Source organism: Euprymna scolopes, chromosome 2 (genome assembly GCF_053919585.1).
Source record: "Euprymna scolopes isolate OS-2025 chromosome 2, ASM5391958v1, whole genome shotgun sequence".
In the NCBI taxonomy this organism is placed as follows: Eukaryota; Metazoa; Mollusca; class Cephalopoda; order Sepiida; family Sepiolidae; genus Euprymna; species Euprymna scolopes.
The window spans coordinates 197,745,950-197,768,492 of record NC_136483.1 but is presented as its reverse complement, the minus strand read 5'-3'; the positions used below and the strand labels follow the sequence as shown (position 1 = coordinate 197,768,492).

Below are 22,543 nucleotides of genomic sequence, written 5' to 3'. Positions count from 1 at the left end.
ATTCCACCACAAATGCTGTGCAATATAGGAATTAAGCGGCGGCTTGGTGGGAAGGAGCAGATTGTTAGCGTTCAAGAGACAGGGGTTATTTACTTACAAATAACAATAGATCTCCATTAGAATTAGAGTTTCAAGTACGGTTAAGTCTGAAGAAAAAAACATTTTTTTTTTCGCATGCAGGTTAAACAGAGGTAGTCGTCTTGGAGGTAAAATGTATATCGTAGCTAGCCGTTAGGTGTTTTTTTTTCCAGTTATAAGAAGAACAACTAGTTCATGGTGATTCGGAATTCGTATTCTGTATTTATAGACATACATTAAGGTCAGGCACAGAGCATTGCATCTACTCAGAAAAATATCCCTAGTATCACAGCTAAGATACTGTATATTTCAGTTACAAATATAGCGAAAGTTAAATTATAAGCTATGTTCAGTGGTTTGGTATGGATATCATGGAGGCCACATTATTAATACAAGCAAGCATATGGAAATTGCAGATATTAAGTATACTACTTAATAAAGTTCTTCTGTTTTCTACAGTAGAAAAAACATCCTCGCTTCTGTGAGGTTAAGAATTCTCTCTTGCCTAAGCTTTCAATTTTTCGAGTTGAATTTTAAGAACTACACACGGCTTGCAGACCTCATGCCAGAATGTTCGACCGTTCCATGTTATAATGGAACTTTTATCAAATTGGATAGTCTGGTTATTTTTAACCCGTTAAAAAAAAAAAACAAAAAAAAAAACGCGTGTTTTGGAGTTCAGATAATATGCAAATATAATTTGGGAAATGTTCAATTTCGTTTTTCTCTCGTTTAATATAAGGAAAAGTATTGGTTAATAATAGTATATTTGACAAAAAGATTTAGGAAAAACATAAATAAAAAAACAAGACAAATATTCACGATAAAATCAATGCTGACTAACAGGGCCCCTCTTCCTGGTGTTTCGATGATTTTGATAAAGGAGATAACTTTCTTATTTATTAAATTTTCTAATTTGTTTTTTTGCGTCTTACCATGGCTGTTAATATTAAGTATCGTACTTAATAAAGTTCTTCTGTCATCTAAATAAGCTAATATATAAGGATTCCCCTCCCCCTACTACCTCGATGTGACATGGTAAAAAAAGAAAAAGAAAAAATTTAGTCAGGAAATTGTTTTAAAACAAGTGAATTAAGAATGGTTAAGATGTGTCTGAGAAATAAAAATAAAATAAAACTAAATAGAATGATATGAGCACATTCGAAAAAAGAGGGTTAGATTTGATTGAACTTTTTTGAAAAAGTGCGCAAAAATGTACTTAGCTAAAGTTACATCTTCGAGGTATGGGTCCCTTCGGCCAGCGTCCAAATCACGCTAAGAATTTCTAGCCTTACTATCGGAGGTCATAGGAGTGGTGGGGTCTCACTTAACATTTGAGGTCGACCAGTATAAGGTTTCCTCTTCTTTTTTAAGGAGAAAGAGAAGGAAAGAAACCAATATTCTGCTTATATATTTTAAAGATAAGATTTTAAACGTCGTCAAACTTTGATTTTACAACATTTACTTAGCCAGGCATGAATTAAATTAAAAAACTGTGTAATGGCGATTAGGCTGAAAAGAAAGATTAGGAGCAATACGTAATCTGAAATCAAGACAGTTTCATGGCTGTAATATTTACCAGTTAGAAAGTCCGTGCGTCTTTTTCTTTTATCGACTACGAAGCATTTTAAGCGACATTACAGCCACCTACCTTGAAAATGCTTCTGTGAAACCTAACATAGTTATATGGAATAAGTCAGAGAGAGTTGCAACCTTGATTGAAGTGAGTGTTCCTAATGATGGCGGTTTTAACAGAGCTGAAAGAGAGAAACAGACCAAATACCAAGGTCTCATGTATGATATGAAAAGAAACTGGAACCTAAAGGGGATATCAATCATACCAGTTATCATAGGTGCCACAGGACTTATGAAGAAGAACCTGAAGTCCTATCTAACTAATATTCCTGGTGAACCAAGTGCAAAAGAGATTCAAACAATTGCACTTAAGGGAACAGCGAGGATACTGAAAAGAGCTCTCGGTTGGTTTCAATAAAAAAGCGGGGCAATGTTGGCAGTTGGTTTGGCTGCCCTATACCCAGCATTACAATCTTCAAAGGAAGAAAAAAAAAAAAGAAAAGTTATATATTTCAATCGGTCGAGTTCATATTTAAAATAATCTATTTCAATGGGAGTAAATACGCACAATTCCAATGCATGGATAGAGAATTGCTTTATCTCTTGATACAAAACATCGCGGTGAACGGTGTTTTTTGTTGTTGTTTTTTTAAATTTTAAATTTAAAATTCTATTAAAAAAAGTAGAAAAAGTTTTATATTCTGCTTTTCATATGATAAAATTCAGGCTTTTATATTTTTGGAAAAAAAATAAAATGTTGCCCAAAAATAATGAATTTTAATAGATTTTAATTCGTGTTAAAAACAACAACAACTTGGTTTCTGTTTCACATTTTGGCCGTGCCTACATTTCACTTAATTTTAACTATGTTAATTTATTTATTTACGTAATAATTATTTACGTAATAATTAACTATGTTAATTTATTTATTTACGTAATAATTTGCGTTTTAAACAATGCTCACGTATTTTCATATTTTTTATTCCAAAGATATTTTCGGACGGAATTCTTGGGTATTTGGAACCTGACAGTTTTACAGCTATGTTTCCAAATCCCATCCCCAATATATAATACTTTCACCCAACATCAATTCACGCAGTCAACATATTAATTTTCATTATGCACTAAGAAATTCGTCCAATCTCTATTTTTCGAATATTGTGTAACTTAGAAATGCAACCATTAATTATAATTTCAATTCTTTGTGGTCATGCTTTGATCACAAAAAATTGAAATTATAAGTGGATTGAGGAGAGTAGAAAAGTGCATATCTGGAAAGCTTGCTACTGATTATATTTCGTATAAGTTAATCCTAAGCTCTCGTATATTTATGAACGCCAGGAAGGTGGGGAATTGGTTGTATTTAAGTGGTTGTTGGGTTTGATATTGCGCTTTGTTGATGCCATTTCTCATAATTAGTTTAGTTTTAGAATGAACTCAGCAAATTTGGTGTTTGTGTGATGCTAGTATACTCACACATGTAGACCATTAGTTGAGTTTTTATCTAAAGGGTTGTGATCTCGGGAAAGCCCACCGGTGATGAGTGTAGGGCCCCCTTCCACGCGTGAGATGGCACTACAACTATCCCGATATTATACAAATAACGATAGAGCAACCGCTCTTAGCGTTACCTAAGATTCAAGGCTTCTGTACTGTCAGTCGGAAACATTTATTTACAAAACAAGCACTCAAACTATGCCTAAATATTTGAAGATATGAAGATCTTCCAGCATAATTACTTCTATAAAAAAATTAAGTATTTGGTATTAAATACCCCCAACAGGTGTATATGCCGTCAAATTAAACAACCAAACTGAATCTAAATCTAACGCAATACGCTAAGGACATTCCTAAGATTTCTTCGACGTTGCGATCAATACAAGAATTCGGATGCTTTTGAAATAAGCAGCTATTAATTAAGTCAACGCATATCTTTTTACCCATCTGAATTGAAATTGGATTTCTTGAGTAGCTCCAGATGTTAGACTTTAAACAATCAAATAGTTTTAACGGAGCGGAAAGATAGAGAGAGGAAGAAAGGAGAAAGAAAGGGAAGAGATATGAGTGTAAGAGAGAGAGAGCGAGAGAGAAAGAGAAAGGGAGAAAAGAGGATAGGGAGAGGGAGAGGGAGAGAAAGCGAAGCGTATCAGAAGAAATTGGGAATAAAATAAACTATAAAAATAGGAAAAAGGTGAAAAAGAGGGAAAAATAAAAAGCAAAAGAACAAAGTTGGATTAGAACCAGGAGAGAGAGAGAGAGAGAGAGAGAGAGAGAGAGTGGAGAAAGAGAAAGAGCGATATAGATATAACAAACATGGGTAGTTGACTTTCTTCTTTTTCTTCTACTTCTAATCCAAACCGATCATAACATCCTGTTTCCTTGCAAGAAGCCTTCAACAGTCAACTGTCTGGTAAGTACGTCACTCTATTGTGGCATCTTTCTCGTTTCATTCTATCCATAAAATAATCTTCTTTTCCAAATTATACTCAAAATATGCTCCCTCTCTCCTATCTCTATTTCATTTCTGAACAAACTGAACAAAAAGCAATCTATATATCTATAAATGTCTGTATGTGTTAGGATAATTCTCAACCTATATACTCAACGAATTTTTTATCTATAGACTTGAAATTTGATATATAGGGTATTCAGTTATGAGAAACAACTTTTTAATCGGTTTTCACCCGAAAAATGGGCTGTAAATGAATCAAAATCGAAAAATTGGTACGAAGGGGTCATCTGATTTTTATCTGTTTGCTGTTTCACAAATGCGCATGCATGAATCGTTCACACTACATATTACTTATGCTAAGAATAAGTAAGTTTGAAAACACATTTCAAAGACGTGTCACGCTGGCGTAATGGTTATCATACTTGACTCATTGTCTTTAGGTTTTGGTTTCGATCTCAGTTCAAATATCTTACTTGAGCTGAGATCGAAACCAAAACCTACTTACAAGTAATGAACTGTTTAGAAAGAAAACATAATACTCGCATGCACATGTCTCAGTTTCTATATGAATTAAAATATAATATTTATGCATATTTTACGACCGGGCAATGCCTGCTAGCTTGCTAATTATTCTAAAAATATTTCATTTTAAAACATACAAATGGTTTCTTAAATTTTATCCCGCAATCCTTACTTCCCTGTAATAAAAATCAACGGGTATTTATTCGCATCTTTATATAAATGAATAAACCTATCTTTTTCATGCAAAAGTTAGTGAATCGCGTCTTTTCTAGCTCCCCTCTTCCAATAATGAAGGAAAGCGAAATAACCACCTCAAATTTACCAAAAAAACCCCATCCGTCTAGCTGAATCCACTGTCAAAAACTTTCCCCACTCTTTATATATGCCTAAATCAAAACGTAGATTCCATGAACAAAGCTTCTTTCTTAGAACTGCACGCCTGTGGAACTCTGTTCCGTCTACCTGCTTCCCTCCTGACTACAACTTGGATGTCTTCAAGTCCAACGTAAACAAATTCCTGATGAACCGCCCCCTTAAGTAGACACTTTAAATATCCACACTAACGTAATGTACTTACAATAACCCTTATCCCTGAGTGGCTTCCGGGCCTTGATAAGTGGTGACCACCTTGTAAAAAAACAAAAAACTTGACCACCTCAATTCGTAAAGAAATCCTTCTAATAAAACGTCAGCAGAGTTTATTTTATTTAGTTCTCCAGAAATTATAATGAGTTTATATATGGAATTGCTATAGCTTTTTTATGTAGATACATTAATATATACTAGCGGGATCTGCGGAAATTCCGCAGCGGTATCTTTCATATGCAATATATTGGTGCTGGGCATTCTGTGGACGTTCAGCGTGAATGGAAAACCCGCAATATTATTGTAGCCCTTTTGTTAAAACTGTAAAAGTATTTATCTAAGTAATCTGGTTAATGTAGTGTCAGAATATATTTGGTTATTACGGGTTATTTCCAATATATTTACAAGAGTCTGTGACATATTTCCATTGTATGGATGTCTGGTGTGAACGGAAAACACACGATATCATTATACCATTTAAGACAGAATACTAAAAAGGTATATTTTAGTTTCACGTACGGCCCAAAGCGACATCATTTTTATTTTATTTTATTTTTTACATTGCGTTTTCGGTGATCGGGAGATCCTATTTATTAAAAAAAGGAAGAGAGAAGGTAATAACTAAGACTGTGACAAGTGAAAATCTTATCATTGTTTTGACTCTCGAGTATATATCCGACACTGTTAGACAGGTAATCAATCGAGAACCACATCACTCTATCTAAAAACATATGATACAAGTTAGAAAAGCCTTTCATCCAAGGCATGAAAATTATTAAACAAAATGTTTTTACTATAGCCTTTAAAAATAAAGGTACAAGCTTCAATTTGAAAATTATTTATCTTCAAAGTGCACTTTTATAAATTTTACAGAGTAAGGTATAAAAATTTAATTTAAATTGAATAAAAAATTACCTTGGATTTATTTTATGTAATGTACATTTTGTTGCACTTTTTAAAAACTCATGAAAAATTTTATATCTATATCATTAATCGCTATATTTTGAACTACTGTTCTCATCTTGACTGCCATTTTCACAACGTTTTGGTTTGACCTTCTTCGTGCGTATCTTATCAAACTTAGGAATGTGCAATGACCCGTGGCGCAGTGGTATGAGTACTTGGAAAAATAGCAGTTATAAGGTGATATTCTTCTGGATATTAAAGGTTCAATCCTCAGTGATGCGACCTAAAATACAATTACGAATTACTCAGAATCTCTATCCAGTCATGGCTGACGCAACGAGAACATGTTACCCCCGTGCATTAAATAAAGAGTTCCGTTCGAAATTCCGTGCATTTTCCCGTGTTCGACAAGATACACCCGAAGAAGGTCGGAGGTTACATCGACAAAAACATTGTGAAAATAACGCTCAAGATGAGAACAGTAGTTCGAAGAATCTAAATCATACGAATAACCTTTCCTCATCTAAAAAAAATCAGAAATCTAACACGCACATGTATAAAGAACTTTTTGATTTAGTGAAATGGTACATCTTGTTCACATGGTCAATACTATAATATTTATAATGGTAACAGAGGGTGTAACGATGTTTTAGTTTCGCTTTTAATTCGTTCCTCGTTTGTATAAACCTGCGCATACACATTCTTCAAACGAAAGCATTTTTTTAATGATTGTTTGTAAGCATTAACACGCGTCTTGTTAGTCTTTCCATTTAACACGCATCATAACATAGAAAACAAGACCTGGCATTTAATTGCACGATTACTCACACCCTTCCCATTTGAGCAGCTTAGTGTGCGAGATGACTCGATTCTTTCGTAAAATATCAACAACAATAATTCTATCAACTTTTAGAGTTTTACACTTCACTGTCTAGTTCCGGTCTCCATGAAAAGATGTACCGTCGGCGCTTTCGTCACAATACAAGAAATGCGGCATTCTTTGTCCGTTTTGTTCTGCTCCGTGAGACATCCTATCAAAGAAGGTAGTCACGTTGTCTCACATATGCAGGTTTAAAGTCGGCATGGACAAACATTCCGATGCAATATTAATGTACACATATTTAATCTTTTGACAGGGCTTGAACTTTTTTCTTATTTTTGGCCAAAAAATTCAATTTAATTTTAAGATAAATAAAATTTATTGTGTACAATCTATTGTACTTTTGTTTACTAAATATACAATTAAAGAACAAATTAAGCACAGACTAGCTATATACAAGACATGCGGACTTTTTTTTTTTTACATATATTAAACACATTTATATATACAAGTACTTATATACATTATCAAACATTTATCCCAAACATTTCAAAACGTTCCGGCTGCACTCATAATTAATATTATGTTTGGGATAAATGTTTGATAATGTATATAAGTACTTGTATATATAAATGTGTTTAATATATGTAAACAAAAAAAAAGTCCGCCCACCTAACTTGTAACAAATTACCACGTGACTAGGAAAAAATTTATAAGTAAATTAAAAAAAAACAATCTCTACATTTATTTCTACAATATATGTCTGAGGATGATAGAAGTACTTCTGTCGAAAGCGCTCGCGATTATGGATCCAACATATACAATTTTGAGAAGAACACAAAAAGGACTATTCGGAGATTGGAGAAGATAAAAAGGAAAATCGTAAAACAGAATAATTCCGTGCTATTCAATAATATTTGTCTAAATGAGAAAATGTTGCCTATATATATATATATATATATATATATATATATATATATATATATATATATATATTATCTGTTTAGTTACACATGTTTCCGCTACCGAATCGTATCAACGATCCAGTAACTTCGTCAGACTTGGACAGAAGTGGTTATTATGATTTGAAAAGACGATATCAGAAGAAGACGATTAAAAAAAGGGTGGATCTCCATTTACATCCGACCACATTTAATTTTTAAGATTTAATAACTAAAGAAGAGAAACCCACTCAACTTGTTACCATACAACTACCTAGAAATTTACGTCCTTTGCCATTCTGAGTTTAATTTATACACCTATTCCCAATAGAATTTCAACAACTTGTTGGAAAATATTGCATCTATATACATATGTATATACCTTATACAGATATATCTATATTAGTACAGACATGGAATAGTCTATAATGCACTTTATTTTATAATATAGTTAAAATACATCAACCGAGGGCCATAAACGAAATATTCAATCAACATAAAATTAACCTAGACCTCTCCTCAAACTCTATAATCATACACATTCCCGAAACTACTTCCCCAATTATTAACTATATAAACATCTAGAATCCACACTCCCTTCCTACTTGCTAGGAATATAGCCTAAAATACTCCTAAATTAATTATATTACCAATTCACCTACTTATTTATGTATTCATACAGATATACCCAGAACACCATCATTATTAATACATCTTACTCATTTTTCTCTTACAAGATTCAGTTTATTTACTTGGTCCCCAAATCTATGCGTGTGTCCGCACGTCTATATGCTCCTGTATGTTCTGTATGTATTTGTATATGTGTGCGTATCGGTATATGTATGTGTATATATTGATTCATATTTATATGTATGTTTGTATTTATTTATATTTATTTGTATATGTATAAGTATGCATGGGTCATGTATATGTGCGTATATGTGCCAATATATGGGTGTGTATATGTGTATATATGCACTTGTATATATGTGTTTGTATGCATGTGTTTGTATTTATGTATGTGCACGTGTATTTATGCATACTTGCGTTTATGTCTATGCGGATATATGTATGCGTGCTTATGTATACTTGTGTACACATGTATATATGTGAAATATTTGGTACAAAAATCACCTAATTAATTATGCTCACTTATATATCTCACTTCTATCTTAACCCCCTTTTTTATATATAGATCTGTATGTATGTATGTATCTATATTTTTGTATGTGTATTCATATATTTATATATGTATGTCTTTGTGTATGTATGTGTATAGGTTTGTGTTTATATATATATATATATATGTGTGTGTGTGTGTGTGTGTGTGCATGTGGATATATATGTATATGTGTGTATGTGTGTTTATATGAACTTTTGTTTGCTTCTGTGTACAATGTATGTACCTGTGTTACATTTGGCATTATACCCGCCTAGTTAATTATACTTATATTTATCTGTATCTATGTATATGTATCCCACCTCTATTTCTATATATGTACGTGTATGTAGGTGTACGTATGTGCATATGTGTGTACGTGTATATAATAGGTATATGTATGTATATATGTATGTATATATACGTATACGTGTGTGTATATATGTATTTATTTACCACATTTCCCCTTATTTTCATTGTCACTATTATTTCTACTTTTATTATCCGATTATTAGTATCGCCCTCTGTTACTATTACAATCTTTATTATTAGACTTAATTTTTTTCTTACTACTACTACTACTACTACTACTACTACTACTACTACTACTGCTACTGCTACTGCTACTACTACTACTACTACTAACTATACACATGAACTAAATTCCTTTGGATATTTTATAACTATCAAACCCATGCCCGATAATATTTAACTTAATTTTCCCTTATAGAAATGTCTTATATAGACATTTACAGTAAATGCATTTAAATAGGTAATTCACCTAAATTGGACGTAACTTTTGCTTACTTTAAGAAGACGCATCTTAGTTACACCCCGCCCACACATATCCGAATAAATCCTTAACGCGTGTCAAACCTTATGGCATGAAGACAATCGTGATGATTACCTATCTGCTTCATACAACACGTAGGTATCTCCTTTTCTCTTATTAAACTGTTAACTACCTCTCTTCTTCTCTTCATTTACCCCCCTCTCTCTGCATCTCTCTCTCTACCCCTTTCTCTACATATATTGAAATCCGTGTGGTGTCCGGTTAAAATTTTCTTTAATTCAACTTTACCCCCCCCCCTTTTTATCGTCTTCTTCTAATATCATCTTTTCATATCATAATAACCAATTCTGTCCAAGTCTTACGAAGCTACTGGATCGTTGATACGATTCGGTAGCGGAAACATGAGTAACTAAACAGATAAAACGTTAATAATATATATATATATATATATATATATATATATATATATATATATATATATATATATATATATATATATCTTCCTAATACTAACCAACCATTTCTGTAAGGTCTGACGAGGCTGTTAGATCGTAAACACGGTCCAACATCCGAAACATATGTAATCAATAAAAAAATAAAACACACACACACACACACACATATTACTATCTAATTTATATATATATATATATATGTATATGTATATTATTTGTTTTGGTTTTAGCGATATGTTTTGAATGAATTGATGAGTCGTAGACGACGAAACACGTGTCAGTGGATAATTAAATATAATATATATATATATATATATATATATATATATATATATATATTACTATATAATTTACTCTGTCTTGCTTAACTTTGAAATACTATTTTCATTGTTAAACGTGTAGCTTAAGTGGACACATCTCAATAATATAGATGTTTGTTTCGTCTTGAGGAAAATCAAAACTAAATATTTAATAAGAGTTTCATTTATATTTTGTCACGCGTGAGAAAACACACACATGGCTCTGATTTTTCCTGCCATTGATAAAAAAATCCATCTATAACTCACAAACAAAATATCAGATAAGCATCTTTGATATTCATACATATCTAATCATACCTTTCTATCGTGTAAGATACACGACATATGTAAGGTCATTAAGGTCAATGTGTGTTTTTGTAAAGTTAAAGGACGTCAAGCAGTTTGTCTCGTATCAACACTGGACAACTGAGGCCAATGGCACTAAACACGTTTTATGCGTCCAGATAGTTTAGAAAATAGTTAAAGCATTTAAGCATAATAAATGGACAAAGAAGCCGACATTTCATTGTGTTACTACTTTAAAAGTGTCTCCAATGTTATCGAGAATGGTATTATCTTACACTAGTCGACCGCCAGGCTTTGCTCAGTTGTAAAATACGCTTAACTATGATATTTGAATTTATGCACAGTTCGTATTTATTATTATAGAGCGTTTCAAACTTAGCCGTACCTATCTGGCTTTGCTCGGTAATGCCTTTTTTTACAAAGGTGTCACAACTTATCAAGGCCCGGAGGCCACTCAAGGATAAGGGTTAATAATTGTACAGTAGTTAATGGGAACATGTAGTAATTGTTAGTAGTGGAAATTTGGTAAATTGGATTACTTTAGGTGATGGCTCATCAAGAATTTGTTTATGTTGGACTTGAAGACGACTGTATTGTAGTTAGTTGGAAAGTAGGAAAATGGAACAGAATTCCACAGGCGTGCAGTTCTAAGGAAGAAGCTTTGTTCATGGACTCTACGTTTAGTCTTTGGCACAGATAAAGAGTGGGGGAAATTATTGATTGTGGTGTCAGATAGACGAGTGTTTTTCGTGAAAGTCAAACCAGAGGAGACAATAGATTGAAGCTCAGACAAGCACTTGCCATAGAAAATAATGATAAAGCAGAGGCAGGCTCGCAACGTCTCTTCTGTGGGAAAGAGGTTGCAGGGAAGAGAAACGGCATTCCCCACTAGCTAACGAAGTCTACTTTGAACTCTATCAAGGCAGGATAAGTACGTCCAAGGATATACAGGTAGAGAACTGCATCAGCAGTGAGATATCTACTGAAGCGGTAGAAGGATCCCAACATTTTTCCAGCATCCTTGGCAGCGGATTTGATGTATGTGTTCCATTTCAGATCAGGAGCAAAGGTCAGATCCAGAAGCTTGTTAAAACATAGACCTCCCCAAGACGGGAGCTATTGATTTCGATTGATGCCAGACGGGGATATGAGCGTTGGTGATGGAAAGATAGAAGCTTGGGTTTAGATGTATTAAAGTTAACCACGCACCTCATTTCCTCATTGCATCACGTGCTCCAGATCAGAGGGCAGAGAGTCAGAGAGAAATTGGTCGTTTACTGTCCTTGAAGTATTTCTATAGATGGTAGTGTCGTTAGCACACATGTCTACAAATAATCTTAGGATGTTATTTGGGAGATCATTGATGAAGATCAGGAAGAGAGTTGGGTCCAGGATGGGCCTGTAAAGGACTCAAGCATAAATACCGTGAGCTTCTGATTTCTGCCAATCAACCACTATTTTTATCAATCTTATCGAGAGAAATGATTTAATAATTGAAAAGACATTTCCAGCTATATCATAGCTGGAGATTTTGTAGAGTAAACCTTTATACCATACCTTATCGAAGGCCTTTTATATGTTAAGATCAATTACTCAAGAAAGGAAGACTCCGTCGAGAGATTCACTAATACTAATGAGATATAACTAAGCACATCTGCTGTAGATCTAGCAGAACGGAAACCATATTGCATGTAACCGAGGAGGTTATTTTTGGCTAGGTGGTTGACTACTTGTCTATTTAACACAGATTCCAGCAACTTACAGGAGACTGATTGGTCTGCATTGAGAGGCAGATGACTGACTTATCTACAGTCTAACATCAAAATAGCTTTATCAATCATCATCAAACTCGGTAAAATATCGGTTATAGTGTAACGCAAGGTTTCCCAATCTTCAGGGCATCATAAGGCCCCTGAGTAAGTCAAAGGTTTTTTTTACAGAGCACTAACAAGATAATTTCAAAAATAAATAGGAAAAATATGAATTTCAAATTTTAACGTATACTTGTTCATTAGTTTGCGATTTTACTATATTTTCGAGTTTACAACAATTTTTGGTTTTTGATTAATCAAAAATTTGTGTCATTTTTTGTTAATTTATTTTTATTTACTTTTTCGTGAACTATCCTGAAAGGCTTTACATCTGTAGCTATGTATCATATTTTTTTCCAGTAAAATATATCAATAATTAAATGTCTGCAACTATTCAATTTTTCAATATAAAACATTTGGTCCTCTTTAAGAAAGGGCTTCTCTAGTCCCTAAACCTCACTCACGGAGCCATGGGGCTCCGTGAAGCTCCTTTGGAAAACCTTGGCCTAACATATAAATGGCTTGATTTCGTGACATCTAGGTCAGAGTGTAAAGTTCAACGTAAAGGTCACGGAAAAGACGATAGTTATACTTTTGACGATAACCTCAGTTCTGTTTATCGTAAAATCTGACTGAAGTCCACAATGTTTGACCTTGGCCTTAAAAAATGTTGACAGAATATTCGCTTCAATTTTTTTTCCAAATTTGTCTTATTAATCTGGTTCTCTTTGGTAACAATAATCACCAAAATGTCATTAGATATTTAGGTTTGATAATGATTCATAAATAGAGAAGTAAATCCTAGATAAAACGTTGACCCATCTTTGCTCTTTACCTTGTCAGACGCAGAAGTGTGCAGTTCGACGATTGCCGTATGTTATTGTTTTTAAAACATTCTTATCATATGAATACGATGATTCTAATGTTAGTATTGTTTTTCCGCGACATTTTCTCGTCAGAATTTTTCTTGAAAGACATCGGGATTTTTACGGGACAAATCACGTGAACGTTGCCGACATTCTAAGTGAAGTTTACATTGAATTTCCTTCTATCGAGACGATGCCTTTTACATGTCTCCTTTGCTAGACGTGTCGTCAGGAAAATAGTGAATTATTCCTATCTGGAAATCACATGATTTCCTCAACTTCCGTTCCGGGAACACCTCTGACTCCTAGGTATCACTAATCTTTTTCATTCAAGTAACAGATTTTTATATAACACGTTCAGTCTGATAAAATATTATTTGTAACTCAACAATGGCCGATTGAACAAACCTCTTCTATAATTACCGAGGCACAGAAATACAATCAATCAAAATGGTAATCTTTTTAAAGCTATTGTTTATGTAATTATAAAAACACAAGTCAAATATGTGGATGCACTTTGGTTGTAATTATTAAGAATGATTTTTAATATAATCTGAACCTAGATTCTACGTTTCCTCAACAAAGACGTCGTGCGGGCAAACAGCTGTATGTTATTACCACGTTTAGTAACAATAATAATAGTAGTGATGGCGTTGCCTTTCATTTTTTGTAGCAACATGGTATGTATCGATTTGTTTTATTTCTACTACGTATTAGCCATCGTAGACTTTAAAGTTGTATTAATTAAAATACCTAACGTATATCATTTAGTTCTATTGTTTCATTTTTGTTCGTTTTTTGCTTCCTTTTCATCCCAAACAACACATATTGCAACTTGAAACGTAAAAGGTTACTATTTGGGATCGTGTCTAACAGGAAACTTTAGGATAAAAGTATTTAACAGGCAAATCCCAAACATTGAATTGTTGAATCCAATCTTTACCAAAAAGATTTATTGTATTTTTTTAATACGAATACTTAATAAGTTTTGCTTGTTGTGTCGTTAAATGTAATTTTAGTGATTAATTCATCTTCAAAATGTATTTTCGGCTCAGGTTTTCCATGTATGCAAATTCATGATTGATAAATGTGTCCCGTAGCTAACTGGTTTTACATTTATAATGTTTTTACCATTTTTATCGCCTTTTCGTTTGTTCTTGTGTGTCGTACCCGTGTTTTAATTTTGTTTGTTCTACAAAATGAGATTTTATATCCAATTCTGTCACAATGGGGCAAATTTTTGTGCGATGTAGGCAGTTTTTACTCCTGTGTAAGCTCCGTAACGATAACATAGGCTTGATAGTGGCTTACTTTGATTTTCAATGAATTATCTTTTCTGTGTGTGGGGGGGGGGATAATATCTTTTCTCTTTTATTTTCTCTAGAGAGTTGGGTTTTAACTTTCTAAGTATCTTGTTTGGGTACACGATTCGGAATTCTTTAATGTTCTTTGAATGTTTTTAAGGCTAATCGAATGTGTATCCGTTGATATTTTATATGCTTTTATATAGAGTGATGTGGTTCTCGGTTGATTAACAGTGGCTGTGTCTGTGTCGGATATATACTCCAGAGTCAAAACAATGAAAGAATATGCTGTTGTTATAACTTTAACTACAACGTATGTAACTGGTCAATTGGGGAAAGAAAAATTAACAGTCTTATATTTACTAACTCAACATTTGAGAGGTGATTTAATGGAATATCCATGTATGTTATATACAGATCAATTGTTAGCACCTAGAAAGGGGACTCTTGACTTTTGAGAACTTTTACTGAAGTAAAATGAAACTAATAAACGTATTTTATCGTGGGATCTTTTCATTCTCGACATTCTATGATATTTTAAATGATTTTTTGGTGAGTATTCACTACTGTACCTTATATACGTGGTCATCTGTTCTTAATTACGTGACACTTTTTAAAATCTTGTATGTGTTTGCAACGTTGGTCTAACTTCCCTGATACTTTAATCCTCCATTCAACAATATTTTGAGACAAGAAAAAATAAATCTGAGATTGTTGTGTCCACCTTATAGATAATAATGAACTCTCCCACTCACTTTCAAGACCCAAAAAATATGTCTCTCAGCAGTAATGCACGAGTCTTGCACTGGTGGCAGTCGGACTAACGTATTTATTTATTTATTTATTATATTTGCTATTCTGTTCAACTTATTTTGTTCTCATTAATTTTTTCACCCAAAGCAAGGCACAATGCCACTTTGATATAGGGGGCTACTATCAGAGACATAAGTTTAAAGAATACTATGTAGGGAGTTGAGCAGCAATTACATTTGAACTTTTGCATGTCAGTACAGTTGAGGAAGCAGGAACCGAGAAAGGAATTCCAAAGTCCAGCAGTTCTGGCGATGGTATTTACGTCGCGGGGGTACAAGGGCTTGTAGTTCATCGGAGCATCCACCATAAAATACTTGTAAAACAAGCAAAAGGATGCAACATTTCGTCGATTTGACTTTCGTTTCGTCTAGAGTTTTTGGTTAAATATTTATTTATTATCCTGTGCGTTTATGTTTTTGAGGACATTTTTTGCTTTCATTTCTGAAGATTTCGTTCAGAACAAAGGGAGATAATTCAAGAAGTTCCAAAGGTTTTCTAATAGTAATTGTTGTAAACTATTTATAAATTTTAATGATTGTATTTATTATGAAAATTTAATTTTGTTAATAAAAATACGTTTTCAAAATAGAAAAAAAAATGTCACACACTTAACGATAAGTACTGTTCAAAAGTTTAAATTTTAATGATTATTATTTATTTAATATGAAAATTTAATTTTGTAAAAAAATTTGTTTTTTATGTTTGCTCTAAGTCTTATATTTTAATATTTCGAGTGGAAGTTTCAAATATGAAAATGAAAATTCGGGCTAAAAATACACAAGTGCTAATGTTTTTCTGAATTGCTTTTGTAATAATACTTTCCTTCTATTTATAATTTTAAATACTATAAAATCTCTTATTAATCTTAATTTATAGTAAATCATAGATATAACATAGATAGTTAACCTTATAATAATTAAAAAGATGAGCGATTTTGTTGTAAAAATCATATATTCGAGTAAGGGAATTCTCGCTAACAAACAAATTATCTTTTGACAATTATAATGAATAACCTTAAACAAAACATATTGCCACAGATACATGATACTCTCAATTAGAGACCATACCTACAGGTGTATTCTGTTGTACAGCGAAATGTTTGTCACATTATATATAAATTATGCATTTCTGGGGAACTGTAAGCAGATAGGAAATTCCGAAAGCGATCATTACGAGGAAAGAAACTATCAAAGTAGAAAGAATATTGGGGATCTCTAAAATGAAGAGTTAAGATTTTTCTGCTTTTCGGGTCGATTAATGGTATTTATGTCGACGGGGGTACTGGGTAGCAAGTTCATCAGAGCATATTTTATGAAGGTATTCGTAAGACAAGTACAGGGGATGCAATATTACGGCGATAAATTAGAGGCTGGCGTTTAGGAGATAGTGTGGATCCTATTAGATTAGATGGTCTTCTATGAATCCTGTCTAAGGAGCACACGTCTAGATATGAGAATAGTAGTCCATAGTTGTCTTTGTATAGAAATAGAGGATACTAACAAGTGGGAAAAGTTTTACTTAGCACATTAAAGGGATACTATCTTCTTTTCAGCAACCGTGCCAATGTTTTATATGCATTTATAACTATATTAAAAACTACTTTCATGTCCTACAGGATAAATATCAAATGCAGAAACAATGGAAAGAAATAGGGGAACCAGGAAAATTAGCAATAGTCAAAAACACATATGCGAATCAAACAGATCTATTCATATAGCTATATATATATAAAGTGGGTCAAACATATATATATATATATATATATATATATATATATATATATATATATATATAGTAAATTATAAAATATATATGGCGATTAAGATACACTGAATATTCCGCGTTTCATTCACTCTAGGATTCTTCAGGCTTATGCGAGAATTTTGTGGTTGTCTCGCGTTTTTATATACGCACCTTCTATTGATTTTTTTGTTAGCCAATAAGCTTTCTAGTGTCCATAGTACCCTTCCTAATCAGCCAATGAGCAAGCACTTACAGGACAAAGGTCCATTTGACCTCTGGTTGACTCGTTCCTTTGTGTTTGCTATTTAGCGTAGATATCTAGTGTCTTGACCTGTTTTAAATCTAGGTTAGGTTTAAAAAAAATTTTTTATTTAATATGTTAGTTTATATATATATATATATATATATATATATATATATATATATATATATATACATATATATATATATATGTGTGTGTGTGATAGAATAGTTTATGTATATGCATATTTATAGTAGATAACTCCCCGAGTACTTCCTGTATCAGGGGCAGATAACTTTTTTACTTATACATGCCCTTTCCTCCGTAACCACGAGATAAATTGTCATGATCATCTTTGTCTGCACCAGAGAACTTGCATGGATTTTAGGCATTTGCTAGAATAAGTTGCTTGTTTTGCGATATGAAGGTTGTCTTTACAAACGGGAACTGACCGGGTGTGTATATCTTCCTGTGTTGCCTTCTACTAACCCTGTGGTATCGTCAACTTCCATTTCTTCTTCCTCGTGTTTGCTGGGTGACCTGATATTGATGCGTTGTTTGATCTCTATTGCTTAATCAGACATTGTTCCTGTGGGGGCTCAGAAATTCTAGATGGATTTGAGATTCCTGGAGTTGTGTAATGTGGACCAATTACAATTAGGTTTATTTTATGGAGAAACCGACAATTGTACAGTGTTGCACGATTGCTTTTGTCTACTTGAAATGGTGTTCTACCAGTTTCCATGTGTCTCCAAGATCCCCCACGTCTTTGTGCATCGGCAGGGGGTAATTACCATTCTGGTTCTATATCTGGAAAAAGTCTCAGATTTAAAGTTCCCGGATAAACGACAATGCTTGTTGTAGAACTGTTTGATCCACATATGTTTTTTGACTATTGCTAATTTTTCTGGTTCGCCTATTTCTTTCCATTGTTTCTACATTTGATATTTATCCTGTAGGACAGGAAGGTAGTTTTCAATGATTCGACTCTATCGCATTATGTCTAGGGACATGTCAAGTCCTTAGACGGAGGTATTGTAATAAGTTAGTAATGCCCGAACAGCTTGATCATAGCACAGGCGTCCATAGCTGTCCATGTTGTCGGCTAGTATTTTGATGTCAGACCGTAGCTGCAAGTGTAGTAGGTTGATGAGGTAATTTCCATATACCCAGTTCCTCAAAAAGAAGTGGTAGTCTTAGGACCCAAACGCACAGTGATATTCGTAAGTGATGGGGAATTAAAATCCTGTGAACTCCAACCTCATTTCAGCAAAATAAAAATTTTCTGGATTGAATGCAATCCACATGTTTATGCAATGATTGATGAAGTCAATCGTTCTATATTAACCTGTCTTCTATGCATCGGCTTTTCAAAGCCATATCAACGATAATGCCATCAAACCGACAGGTGTATCCATCCCTTGATCCATGGGATCTGTGTGCCGGTATAATAATACGTATATCGGCTCCGCTCGGTAATCAAGGTAATAGCGTCTTGTGCGAATGGGGATAGTGGTAGACTATGGTATCCGTTTCCATGCATCTAATACCATTTTCTCTTGTGTACTGGTATTGTCAAAACCCGATTGAATGGGGGTGAGGTGTGTTTTTCTCATCGCAACCGCCATCCCTGAATATCAAATAGTAGGTGAGCCTTCCGGTATTGGTTCTATTATCCTCACTGCAACGTTTTTGTCTTTTTCCTCTTCTTTTTATCTTTTAGGTTATAAGCAATAGTGTTACTGGATCCAATTGTAACGTGAGTAAGGTAACGAAAGAACAGATAAATAAATCAGGGTATTTTTGTTTTTAACACATGCATTTATTACCGTTACTCCCTTGTCTTGACACCGCTTAAAAAGTCTCTCGCTGCCACATGTTCATTTAACCAGGTAGAGTTTCTCTTTCTTCCGACCGCACGCTGGCCACAGCCAGCTCATTCTCGCCTTCACTTTACACGCCCGTGTCATGCAGCGTCGCCTTTTTCTTTCCGACCACGCGGTGTCCTTTTTTCGTATTTCTTTTCGTACCAGCTCGCGTGCACTTCCCAATTTACGTTCAAACGCGGCTCCTGCTGCTAATGCAATCGTTTGCCATCCATGCTGATCTTTACACGAGCGCTCATATGCACAGCTCCAAGCCACAGCAAACATAGTATCCCGGCAAATAAATGAGGGAAGTCCGACGATAGAAAAACAAAGTCATCAGGCACATCAGGCACTTTGAGAGGAACAATCGTGACAAACTAAAGCAAAAGGAAATCGACTGTATTCATCGACGACGGCAAGTATGGAACGACAACCTGGTGAAGATTCTGGCATAGGTCATTTGTAATCAACAGAAAGACGGAATTTGCCGGAATATTATGTAGGGAGTTGAGCAGCGAGATATCTGTTCACATTACACTTGAACTTCTGAAATACAGTTAGAGAAGCAGGGAACTGGAAGGGATTCCAAAGTCAATTGGGGAAGAATCTATTTGAGTAGAAACGTTTATGGCATCTACGAATCTCTTCAGTATAGGAGTGGGATTTTGCTGCTTGTTTGGTTTGTCTGTTTGTCTAAACGCTGATGAGGTACTAATGCTTTGAGTTCGTTCGAGCACTTACAATTAAAGTACTTGTAAAACAGGAACAGGGATACCACATTTCGGCGATGGGACAGAGGTTGGAGTTTGGCCGATAGTGCGGGTCCTGTAAGATTCTTCCAACTATTAATCGTTTTACTTTTCTTTTTCAATTTTTCATTTTTTTCTCTCCAAGCTCTCGCTTTTTGTCTTTATCTAAACTTCCGTTGTTTTACCGACTTTATTTTCTGATTGTATCCATCTTTTCTCTCTTTTTTGTTTCTCATAATTTTAATTCTTTTTTAAACCGTTGATCGTTGCCTGTTTTCCTTTTTTCTAATCCACAATTTAATCGCTTATCTATAAAGCAAAAAACAATTTGTGTTTAATGACAAGTATACATCGAATCACATCGAATAACTTACAATATGTATTAGACCTCAGGAATAAAATAACGTTAAAGTTTATTCGTCGTAACACAAATAAATAGCAACTGTGTATAGTAGCCTGAAAAGAACCAATGTTATCCCACAGTTGTGTAAATGAGATAGTATTATTTGCTATTGTGTAAATGAGATTTAATTATTTGCTATTGTGTAAATGAGATAGTATTATTTGCTATTGTTTAAATGAGATTTGATTATTTGCTATTGTGTAAATGAGATTTTATTATTTACTATTGTGTAAATGAGATTTTATTATTTGCTATTGTGTAAATGAGATTTTATTATTTGCTAGTGTGTAAATGAGATTTAATTATTTGCTATTGTGTAAATGAGATTTTATTATTTGCTATTGTGTAAATGAGATTTAATTATTTGCTATTGTGTAAATGAGATTTTATTATTTGCTATTGTGTAAATGAGATTTTATTATTTGCTATTGTGTAAATGAGATTTTATTATTTGCTATTGTGTAAATGAGATTTTATTATTTGCTATTGTGTAAATGAGATTTTATTATTTACTATTGTGTAAATGAGATTTTATTATTTGCTATTGTGTAAATGAGATTTTATTATTTGCTATTGTGTAAATGAGATTTTATTATTTGCTATTGTGTAAATGAGATTTAATTATTTGCTATTGTGTAAATGAGATTTTATTATTTGCTATTGTGTAAATGAGATTTTATTATATGCTATTGTGTAAATGAAATTTTATTATTTGCTATTGTGTAGATGAGATTTTATTATTTACTATTGTTTAAATGAGATTTTATTATTTACTATTGTGTAAATGAGATTTTATTATTTACTATTGTGTAAATGGGATTTTATTATTTGCTATTGTGTAAATGAGATTTGATTATTTGGTATTGTGTAAATGAGATTTTATTATTTGCTATTGTGTAAATGAGATTTTATTATTTGCTATTGTGTAAATGAGATTTTATTATTTTCTATTGTGTAAATGAGATTATCTTATTTGCTATTGTGTAAATGAGATTTGATTATTTGCTATTGTGTAAATGAGATATTATTATTTGCTATTGTGTAAATAAGATTTTATTATTTGCTATTGTGTAAATAAGATTTTATTATTTGCTATTGTGTAAATGAGATTTTATTATTTGCTATTGTGTAAATGAGATTTTATTATTTGCTATTGTGTAAATGAGATAGTATTATTTACTATTGTGTAAATGAGATTTTATCATTTGGTATTGTGTAAATGAGATTTTATTATTTGCTATTGTGTAAATGAGATTTTATTATTTGCTATTGTGTAAATGAGATTTTATTATTTGCTATTGTGTAAATGAGATTTTACTAATAGCTAATGTGTACATGAGATAGTATTATTTACTATTGTGTAAATGAGATTATATTATTTGCTATTGTGTAAATACAAATTTATTATTTGCTATTGTGTAAATGAGATTTTATTATTTACTATTGCGTACATGAGATTATATTATTAGCTATTGTGTGAATCAGATTTTATTATTTGCTATTGTGTAAATGAGATTTTATTATTTGCTATTGTGTGAATGAGATTTTATTATTTGCTATTGTGTAAATGAGATTTTATTATTTGCTATTGTGTAAATGAGATAGTATTATTTACTTTTGTGTAAATGAGATTTTATTATTTACTATTGTGTAAATGAGATTTTATTATTTGCTAGTGTGTAAATGAGATTTTATTATTTACTACTGTGTAAATGAAATTTAATTATTTGCTATTGTGTAAATGAGATTATCTTATTTGCTATTGTGTAAATGAGATTTTATTATTTGCTATTGTGTAAATGAGAAAGTATTATTTACTATTGTGTAAATAAGATTTTATCATTTGGTATTGTG

At 32.8% G+C, this 22,543-nt stretch overlaps 1 protein-coding gene across 1 annotated transcript in view; it reads left to right on the top strand.

Moving 5' to 3' along the window:
- The first annotated feature begins 3,931 nt into the window (after positions 1–3,931).
- LOC145301420 (carboxypeptidase A2-like) overlaps positions 3,932–22,543 on the top strand; it is a 140,946-nt gene continuing 122,334 nt past the window's right edge. The window contains exon 1 of the mRNA XM_080144574.1: positions 3,932–4,063. The gene's annotated coding sequence lies outside the window, so the exon portion shown is untranslated. The remainder of the gene's footprint in view (positions 4,064–22,543) is intronic.